Source organism: Sceloporus undulatus, chromosome 9, assembly GCF_019175285.1.
Source record: "Sceloporus undulatus isolate JIND9_A2432 ecotype Alabama chromosome 9, SceUnd_v1.1, whole genome shotgun sequence".
Classification (NCBI taxonomy): Eukaryota; Metazoa; Chordata; class Lepidosauria; order Squamata; family Phrynosomatidae; genus Sceloporus; species Sceloporus undulatus.
Window position 1 is genome coordinate 30,779,162 of NC_056530.1, and position 10,714 is coordinate 30,789,875.

The window sequence follows — 10,714 nt, forward strand, 5'->3', positions numbered from 1 at the left end:
ACCACTGCACTACGCCGGCTCTGCTTTATTTGAGTGCAAATCCAAGATGTAAACTGGATCATTGTCCCTTTGGAAGGAAAGTTAAAGCTGCAAAGAAAGGCTCAAGTGCTTCCAAAAGTCCAAATGTCGGACACGCATTTTGCTCAGCTTCCAAAACAATCATGCTATTTGAGGGTTGGTCTTCCCCCCCCCCCCCCCCCACCCTCGCTCTTCCTTGCCAGAGTCCATTGGTTATCTTTTCTTCTGAGTCACCATTCTTGGCAAGCTGGAGCTCCCAGAAGAGTGAATCACACATGGATCTAATGGGATCTTCTTTCCGGCCAGTGGGTCTGCATTCGGATGTGTCACGATTTTAGAAACTCATTGGGAGACCTTGGGCAAGTCACACTTTCTCAGCCTCAGGGGAAGTCCAAGGCAAACCCTCTCTGAACCGATCTTGCCAAGAAAACCCTACGCTAAGTCAGAAATGACTTGACGGCACTCGATAGATGTAATAATACACTTGTCTCCCCACATTTGCTAGGGTTAGGGGCATAAGACCCTTGTGAACATGGAAAACCGCAAATAACAAAAACACTGTTTTTACCCGAAAGGACACCTCTCTAGGAATCTCTAGGTCCTCCAGTGCATCTCTGTGGTCAATGCCTGACAGACACTGACCATAGAGTTGCACTGGAGGAGCTACAAAGGCCTAGTAGAGTGTCCTCTCTAGGAATCTCTAACTCTCTGCAAACATTCAGGTTTTTGGAGCAGCAGACAAGGTGGGGAGTATAAAGACCTTTTCCGTCGCTCCGAGCCTCTAAGATAATGTAACTTCAAGAGACAGTAATTAACAGAGAGAAAACAAAATCAATAGCGCAGACTTTGAAGCCGGCTTTTCTGGCAGGATTGGCACCACTTCCTCATCCTCGCGTGCCAGGCAAAAACTCCATTAAGAAGAGCATTAAAAACCTCCGTCTCCTCCTTCCTTCAAAGGTCTTTCTCAGATGTGCCAATACACCGGCCAGCCAATTCGATCCTGCCTTTGCCATCCCCAAGAATAAAACACCTGAGGACCAGGAGGGAATGCAGCAAACCAGACCGGTATTTTATTCCTTGGACTCTTTTGGGCATCCACTGGGCTATATATTTCCAGTGGTGCCAAGTTATTGCAAAATCCCTCCACGAAAACCATCCACAGATGCACCCATATACCTCTTACCCAGCGGATGGGCAAACATAATAACATCATCATCATCATCATTTATTTGTATATCTCCGATGGTGCCAACTTCTTGCAAAACCCCTCCACGAAAACCATCCTTTATCTTTGTGTTCCTTATCCGAACTGCAGATATAAATCAGTTTGACGCCATTTATTTTATGGCTAATAAATAAACTCTGGGATTTGCAGTTTGGCGAGGTGCGTTTTCTCTAGGAACCGGCATGCGCTGGAGGACACTGAGACTCCTAGAGAGAACACAGCAATGAAATGCACAAACGTTCAGGTCCGCGAAAGTCAACGCCGCAAACGCGGAGAGCCGACTGTGTAGATCCGAAATGGAAAGCAAAGAAAGGTATAGGAAACAACAGCCATCCATAATGGAAACGTAGAGAGAGAGCAGCGCAAGCAGGTTAAGGAAGACTGAGATTGAAGCTGGTGTTTCCAAATATCGGGAGCGCATGACCGCCAGGAGGAAATGTAGGTGGTTCCCGGTACTCTGGGTTGTAGCCTTAGGTGCTTTCTTGGATCAGAATGAAACCCTGGATTTCAAAGTGGCTGTGAATCAAAACAAGAACAGCTGAGGCAACATTTTGACTCTCTGATGGAGTTCAAGGTGCTGGGAGGGAGAGCCTGGAGCAGCCAAAAGCGACTCTTCTTTCCATTTGTTAATCAAATGTATTCGCATTTAATAACTCCCTCAGTTCATATCTTTGATCTTCCTCCTAAAGAAAACCAAGCTGGATAGGCAAGAGACATCAAAAGAGAACAACAACAACAACAACAAGGAATAAATATAATAAACTCTTCTAGAGCATGGCCACATTGTCCAAAAAACCCACAAAAGAACGACGGATGCCGGCCCATGAAAGCCTTCGACATCACATTATGCACACAGTTGTGGTCACCAGCTGCATAATACTAATGTTGGGCAAGTCACACTTTCTCAGCCTCAAAGGAAAAACCCATGGCAAGCCTCCCATGGAGAAGTCTAAATCTCTGGCAATGGGGTTTGTTGGGGTTGACGCATATTGAAAACAACCTGATGGCACCCAAAACAACAACGCAAAGGGGAAGTTGCGAAACAAGGCGCCATCACCCCGGAAGCCGAGAAATCATTACATTTCATTTGCAAGCCTCTTTTTTCTAATGGAGGAACCTTCCTTCTCTGAATGTTCCTCCGCATTTGACCGACCACAACACCCATCATCCCCAGCGAGTGGCGCTGTAAAGTCACAAAACAGCCCAGACTGAAGAAAGCTATAGAAGAAGTAGGATATATTGGGACACAATTTCTGGATATCTTGAACGCACATCATCCACCACAGACTCACTTCAGGACCATCAAGCAGGTGGACTTGGGGATACTGGGAATTGCAATTTACTTATATTGCAAAACCAACTTTGCAGAAAGAGTCGCTGGCAAATACTTGCACAGACTGAATGTGAGAAAGCACAGCTTGTCTTTGTTGCTCAGGAGCATTTCCAGCACACATTCGGGTTCCCTGTCCAGCTAATTCATTGCAATAATAATAACAAAAACAACAATTAATTGTGATCATGGTGCACTTGGATGTTTCCTTAAGCCAAGCCAAGTTTCCTTAAGCCAAGTGTCACATACACACCCTTCAAAACAAGAAGAGATGATATTCATTTAGCCTGGGGCTAGAAGCTACTGAATTGAACCTGCAAAGAAAACAGGGCCAAGGCTGGGGAGGGATGAAACTCTCAAGTCATTTAAAAACCAGAACCTGGAAGGTACTAGATTCACGTCCAATCTGATCTTCAAAGCCGGGTCAGCCTTGGTTAGACGTTGGATGGGAGACCGACGACAAACTGAATGCGAGAATGCCAACAAACCCCAGACGCTGGTGGCAATATCTCAGCGGAAGGACCTGGAGAAAACCACCTCTGAGCCTTCCTTGCCTAAGAAACCCTATTAAATGTATGAGATCACCATAAAAGCCATCATAGAATCATAGAATCGTAGAGTTGGAAGAGACCCCAAGGGCCATCCAGTCCAACCCCATTCTGCCATGCAGGAAATCCAAATCAAAGCATCCCTGACAGATGGCCATCCAGCCTCTGTTTAAAGACCTCCAAGGAAGGAGACTCCACTACGCTCCGAGGGAGTTTGTTCCACTGTCGAACAGCCCTTACTCTCAGGAAGTTCCTCCTAATGTTGAGTTGGAATCTCTTTTCCTGAACCTTGCATCCGTTGCTCCATTGGGTCCTAGTTTCTGGAGCAGCAGAAAACAAGCTTGCTCCCTCCTCAATATGACATCCCTTCAAATATTTAAACAGGGCTATCATATCACCTCTTAGCCTTCTCTTCTCCAGGCTAAACATCCCCAGCTCCCTGAGTCTCTCCTCATAAGTCCTGGTTTCCAAACCTGTCACCATTTTAGTCACTCTCCTTTGGACACGCTCCAGTTTCTCTATGTCTTTTTTTAATTGTGGTGCCCAGAACTGGACACAGTATTCCAGGTGGGGCCTGACCAAAGCAGAATAGAGTGGCACTATTACTTCCCTGGATCTAGACACTATACTTCTATTGATGCAGCCTAAAATCGCATTGGCCTTGTTAGTTGCCACATCATACTGTTGACTCATGTTTAACTTGTGGTCAGGTAACTTGAAGGCTTAAATACCCTAAAAGCACCAGATCTGGTCTGATCCTAAGCAGGGCCAGCCCTGGTTAGTCTTTGGATGGAAGACCATCAGGGAACACTAGGTGCTATAGGAAATATTTCAAGGGATGGAACCTGCAAAACCACCTCCGAGTCTTCCTTGCCTAAGAAAATCCTATGAGATTAATGAGATCGCCATAAAAGTCAACTTGAAGGCACACATACAAGGCTTAAATGCCCTAAAAGCAGAAGATCCCACACGATTTTGGAAGCTAAGGAGGGTCAGCCCTGGCTAGTCCTTTGATGGACGACCATCAAGGGCCTCCAAAGAAAAGACCTAGCAAAACCTTCATTGAGGATTTGTTGCTTAAGAAAAACCCTATGAAGTTAATGGGATTGCCATAGGTCACACAATTTTCAAAGGTAAATTGCCGGAGAACGTCGGCAAGGTGCCACGGTTTGAGCGCTGGACTCTGACGCCGGAGATCCGGGGTTCGAATCCCGCCTCGGCCATGAACCAACAAAGCTTCCCATGATAGGTTTTTGCCTTGGGGTTGCCATATGATGGATGCGCACAGCAGCAACAACAACAACAAACAACAATAGCCTGGGTTTTTCAGGCTATGTTACCACATTCTAGAACATGGGGACGTAGCCTGAAAACACCACAAAATCCATGTTCTAGCACAGGGCAACATAGCCCAAAACCCCACAAAACTATGCTCTAGCATATGGCCACATAGCCCCCAAACCCTACATAAACCATGCTCTAGCACAGAGCCACAGAGCCTGAAAAACCCACAAAAACCATGCTCTAGCACATGGTCACATAGTTCAAAATCCCATAAAATCCATATTCTAGAACATGGCCACATAGCCCCAACACCCCCCCCCAAACCATGCTCTAGCACATGGCCACATAGCCCCAAACCCCACAAAAACTATGTTCTAGCACATGGCCACATAGCCAGAAAAACTCCACGAAATCCATGTTCTAGCACAGGGCAACATAGCCCCCAAACCCCACAAAAACCATGTTCTTCTAGCACATGGCGACATAGCCCCAAAACCCACAAAGAACTAGAGATGCCGGCTGCAAAAGGCTTCAACTTCACATTAAACAAATCATCATCCCGCCTTGGAAAAACCCAACACAACAACAGCAACAACAACAACAACGACAACGCTTCCAGATCGATCCCGACACAGCATCCATCCAGTTTCTGCCAAACACACAAAATCACTTTCGGAGAGATTTTGAAGCCAAAAAGGAGAACGTTAGAAGAACAAGCCACTCTTTCCTTTGCCTATTACCCTCTACTTTTGTTTTTTGGGGGGTTGTTGGCTTTCCCCCAACAAACCACAAATTCAAATACACACACACACAGACACACAAAACAGGCCTTGGTTATTCAGTCCGGCAACTTCGCATTACTTCTGGATTTTTGCACAATATTGCACAAACAAAGCCCTTTCTTTCATGGCAAAATTTTGCAAGTATTAAAGTAGTCCCTTAAGACACACCAAAGAAAAGGTTTAAATTTAAAATAGGGATTTTTGTTGTTGTCATGTTGCGGCTTTTCAAACACTTTTCGGATTTGTAATGGAGCTGAATTTCCAATGAAATGCAAAGAGGAAAGGGCTTGGCAAAGTTGCTCACGAAGGCTAGGCCTCAAAAGCAAATGCAACCCACTTCCTGGAGGCGCACAGAAATGGAAGAAACAACCTCACACCAGAAAGGAGAAAGTGACACATAAATACACACACACATACTGTATATATATGTGCCAAAAAACCCTGTGGAAATATTTGTGCGCAAAGGGGGAAAGATATGTGGAAGGCAAAGCATACAAAGATTAAAATTAAACCCAACCCGGCTGGGAAGACCGAACTTCCATTTGAAGCAAGCGTTGCAAGAGGCCATGGATAGCGCACTATCCATGCGCGACAACATTGTGCAAAACCCACATCGTGTAAAACTTGTCCTACATTTTGTCCCGGGTTTTAGTGGACAGTTATGGCAACCCTAAATAGAAGCAAGGCTGGGCAGAGAGGAAAGAAGGATGGATATTTGCAGGATGGGTTTGGGATCCTTGTTTTTGGCAAGGATAACAACCATCCATTTGGAGTTGTGAGGAAGACTTTGAGGAGGCTAGTTGTGGTTGTGTTGTTGGACCCAAACCCCCAAAGAGTATTTGTTTTATTCATTTGATAAATCGATATCCCACCTTTCTCCGAAGTTTCGGAGCGTCACCCAGAATCTATGGCAACGGATGCGCATCGAGCAAAAAGGGAAGGAAGGAAGGAATGAGAAAATAACACAGTGAAGGACAGGAAAGGTATGGAAGCCACTTTCTTCTGCAGTGATTCCTGTCAATGCCTTAGAAGAAAAACAGGGCATTATTGTTTAAAAGGGGGAGAAAAAAGAAGGTAGAAAAGAGAAGATGATACAGTAAAGGAGAGGAAGGTTTGGAAGTCACATGCGTTTGCAATGATGTCTGTCAATGCATCAAAAGAAAACATGGCATTTTACTTTAAAAGGAAAGGAACTGAAGGAAGGAAGGAAGGAAGGAAGGAAAGAAAGAAAGAGAAAATGACACAGTAAAGGAGAGGAAGGTTTGCAAGTCACATGTGTTTATAATGATGTCTGTCTTTTAGAGGAAAACATGGCATTTTTCTTTAAAAGGAAAGGAACCCAAGGAAGGAAGGAAAGAAGGAAAGAAAGAAAGAAAGAGAAAACGACACAGTAAAGGTTTAGAAGCCACATTTGTTTGCAATGATGTCTTTTAGAAGAAATCATGGCATTTTTTCTTTAAAAGGAACCCAAGGAAGGAAGGAATGAGAAAACAACACAATGAAGGAGAGGAAGGTTTGTAACTTTGATTTTGCGACATTAGAAGAAAAGAGAAAGGTTTTACCTTCTTCCAAGTTCCTTTTCTCCCCCAGCAATGAATCAGATTCTTGTGAAAAAAGGGGGGAAAAGAGAAAAAGGAGGAGGAGAAAACTGAAATGAAAGAGGAAAAGCCAGTCTCTTTCTTTCTTTCTCTCCTCCTCCTTCTTCCATGTGAACCTTAGTCACTCCAAAGAGAGAAAAGGATCCACCCAAAAAGGATCAGTTTAAAGCAGAAAGCACCATTTGAGGAAGCCTGAGTAATGCCCAGTAACGAGTTCCTGGTAACGAGGCGAGTAACTCGTTCCAAAGCCCCAAGCAAAGGTTTTCTAGTTGCAACACATTCAAAGAAATGGAGAGGAAAGCATGTTTAAAAACGCATTAAACTTGCTTCCAAAGGAGCAAAACCAGCGTTAAAGTCTTCCTTCTTTGCAAAAGGGGGAAAGTTGGGAGCAAAAGGGACCCAGACACGCATCTGGGCCTTAGCAACGTGGGGAAAGGGCTGACACGTGTCTGTGCTCTGAAACGTCCCCCCAAAAAGGGAAAGGAAAAATACACATAGACACACACACATTGTTGCATTAAAAAGCTACCAAGAAAAAGGTGTGCGTGTATGTGTGTGCGTGTGTGTGTGTTGCAAGAAAGCTAACAAGGAAAGGAAATATATATACACACACACACACACACACACACATACACACATATATATATATACATATATATATATATACACATATACATATATATATATATACACACACACACACACACACACACACATATATATATATATATATGATTCCTTCTAGATCTATTTCTTTTCCTTGCTAGCTTTCTTGCATATATATATATATATGATTCCTTCTATCTCTATCTGCAGGAAAGCTGGCAAGGAAAGGAATGGAGATATAGAAGGAATCATATATATATGTATGTGTGTGTGTTTGTGTATACAGTATATATATGTATATATATATATATATATATACTGTACACATATATGAAAGCTAGCAAGAAAAAGGAAAGGAGATAGAGAAAGAATCATATATATATATATATATATATATATACTGTTGCAAGAAAGCTAGCAAGAAAAGGAAACAACTTATGTATTGTATATATTGTTGCATGAAAGCTGGCAGGAAAAAGGAAAGCCAATGTATATGTATATATATTGTTGCAAGGAAGCTAGCAAGGAAAGGAAAGCAAACATATATATGTGATTGCATATATATATAGATATAGATATATAGAGAGAGAGTGCTGCATGGATACATAGAAAGGAAACACACACACACATATATATATGGAAGCAAAACAACAACAAGTGGAGGGACCTCATTATTTATACTCACCTTTGGAAAGCAAGGCTTGGAGGAAGTCAACCATATATATATAGTACTCCTTTCTTTGCTTCTTGTTGGTGCTTCTCTTCCTCCCCACTTTCTAGGGGTGATTTAAAGCCCTAACCCCCCAAAAACCACCAAAGCAATGGAAGGAATACAAATGCAAGGACATTTGGGGGTTTTGGGGTGCAAACTTGGCAGATTGCAAAGCTTTAAAGCTCCAAAGCATCCAAGGCTCTAGTCCTCTTGAGTCTTTTCCTTCTCCCCCCCCCCCCAAAAAACAACTTTTCCCCCCCCCCCCGGGCAAAACCAAGCCGCCCCCAATTTCCAAGCCTTGCAAAAGGAAAAACAAAACCAAGTTTAAATGCAAATGCAAACCCTTTTGGTCCCAAAAAGCCACTTACCCTTTGCTGGGGGGGGGGCTCCAAGGGAAAAAAGGGGGGGGGGGTTCCAGAGCAGCCAGGCAGCCAAAGGTGGGGCAGGAACTTCCGGTCAAAGCCACGCCCACCAAAGAAGGAGGGCTTTGGCTTACTCTATTTCTGTTTTTTGCAAAATAGGGAGTGACTTTTGCAAGCTCCCCCCATCCTCCTTTTTTCCCTCCCTCACTTCCTTCTCTCCATCCCTCTCTTCTTCTTGTTCCTTCCTTCTTTCCATCATCATCATCGACTCAAAAAGGAGGAGACAAATTGCATTTGGATCCACTTTAAACTGATTGCAAGCCTGTTTTAGCACCATTAACATGTGAAGGATGCATGCCTCTTGGGCATCCTTTGCAACAGATGCAGATTTAAAGATTTGCTCACCTTGCCCATCCCTTTTCCCTTCATTCTCTATTGGTTTCTGCATTGCCTCTTTGGATCCAGCTTGAGCCCACTTTAAAGATGACAAGCCACTTTTAAACCCCATTGAAGTGGGAAGGATGGGGCATGCCTCTTGGGCATCATTTGCAAAGGGAACAGATGCAAATGCATGTATGCCTCTGGTTATTTTTTTGCCTGTCTACCTTCTCTATGGGTTCCTGCATTGCTAGATTGCAGTCTCTTTGAAGGCAGAGGGTGGGTCCACACTGCAGGGATAGCCCAGTTTCAGCCCACTTTAAATTGCTTGCAAGCTAGGTTTAAACCCCATTAAAGTGGGAAGTATGGGGCATGCATCTTTGGCATCATTTGCAAGGCGAACAGATGCAAGTGTAAGCATCTAGTTATCTCGCCTATCCCCTTCTGTGTATTTCTGTATTGTTTAGAAAGCTGCAGTATCTTCGAAGGCAGAGGGTAGATCCGCACTGCAGGGATAACCCAGTTTAAGCCCACTTTAAGACTGCAGTCCGGTTTCAAATGCAGTTAACACATAAGAATGGGGCATGCATGCTTCCGTTCGCCTTGACCATCCCTCTTCCTTCTTTATGAATCCATTCCTAATCCATGGCCTGGATTGCAGCCTCTTTGAGGGCAGAGAGTGCATCTGCACTGCAGGGATAACCCAGTTTGAGTCCACTTTTAAGACCGCAATCCAGTTTTAAATGCAGTTTTAAGGATTAAGTCTGGGCCATGCGTGCCTTTCTTCCTCCTTGCTCACCCCTCTTTCATTTTCTCCTATGAACTGCCTATACTGTAGTCTTTTTGGCAGCAGAGGGTGCGTCTGCACTGTAGGAATAACCCAGTTTAAACCCACTTCAGGACTGCAGGCCATTCTCAATTTAATGTTAAGTGCAATTCTCTGGATCAGAGTAAACCCACCTTTATATCATTCTAATCTATCCATTGATTCAATGGACGAGTTGCGATTGGGGATTAGCAATTGGAGTTCCAGGAATGGGAATTGAGGCCCTTTTCGGATGCTGAACTATAACTCCCAGCAATCTTTGCAATCGCCTAGGGATGCTGGGACTTGCAGTTCCCAAACCTCTGGATGGTCATATCATTATGTCATTCCTACCTTTCCTTAGCTTACACTAATGGTCAAAAAGGCTCATCTGAGGGTTCCCAAATTTGGGGGTGTTTTGGACTTCAGTTCCTAGTTTCCCCAAGCTGACAGTTGGGGATAATGGGATCTGAAGTCCAAAAAGCACTTGGAGCACCAACATTTGGGCCCTAAACGGTTTATTTTATTCCATTTTGGTATGTTTGGCCTAAACTGGATTGCAGATGCTTCCTGAAAATTGTCGTTGTTGTTGCTGCTGTGGGCCTTCAAGTCGTTTCTGGCTTATGGCGGAGTTGCCCTTGCCTTGCTGAGAAAAGGTGAGTATTGATTATTGATTAATCCTGATCAATTAAAATCAGTTTGCAAGAAGGCTCCATACAGTTCTGGTTAGCTGAGAGAGACATGGTCCAATATTGCCACCTGGCGACTAGTTAGTTCCTCAGCACCCATTTGGTGGGGAAATGTGAAATATAGATTTCCTATAGCATGCCAAAGCCCTTCGTTGATTTGAAGAAGAGGGCAATATAGTTTTTGGAAGAACGCGCAAGAGTCCTTAGGTTTCTGAAGAGTTACAAACACAAATCCATCGCTGATACCTTTCTTGGCCAATTGAAATGCCCAATATACTTGTTGCAAGAAATCGAAATGCACAATGTACTTGTTGCAAGCAGTTGAAATGCACAATATACTTGTTGCAAGCTATTGAAAGACGCAATATACTTGCTGC

General features: G+C 43.8%; 1 protein-coding gene across 1 annotated transcript in view; it reads right to left on the reverse strand.

The window, feature by feature from the left end:
- Positions 1 to 6,887, reverse strand: part of CERS2 (ceramide synthase 2) — a 33,383-nt gene extending 26,496 nt beyond the window's left edge. The window contains exon 1 of the mRNA XM_042441151.1: positions 6,750 to 6,887. The gene's annotated coding sequence lies outside the window, so the exon portion shown is untranslated. The remainder of the gene's footprint in view (positions 1 to 6,749) is intronic.
- Between the last annotated feature and the right edge of the window lie 3,827 nt (positions 6,888 to 10,714).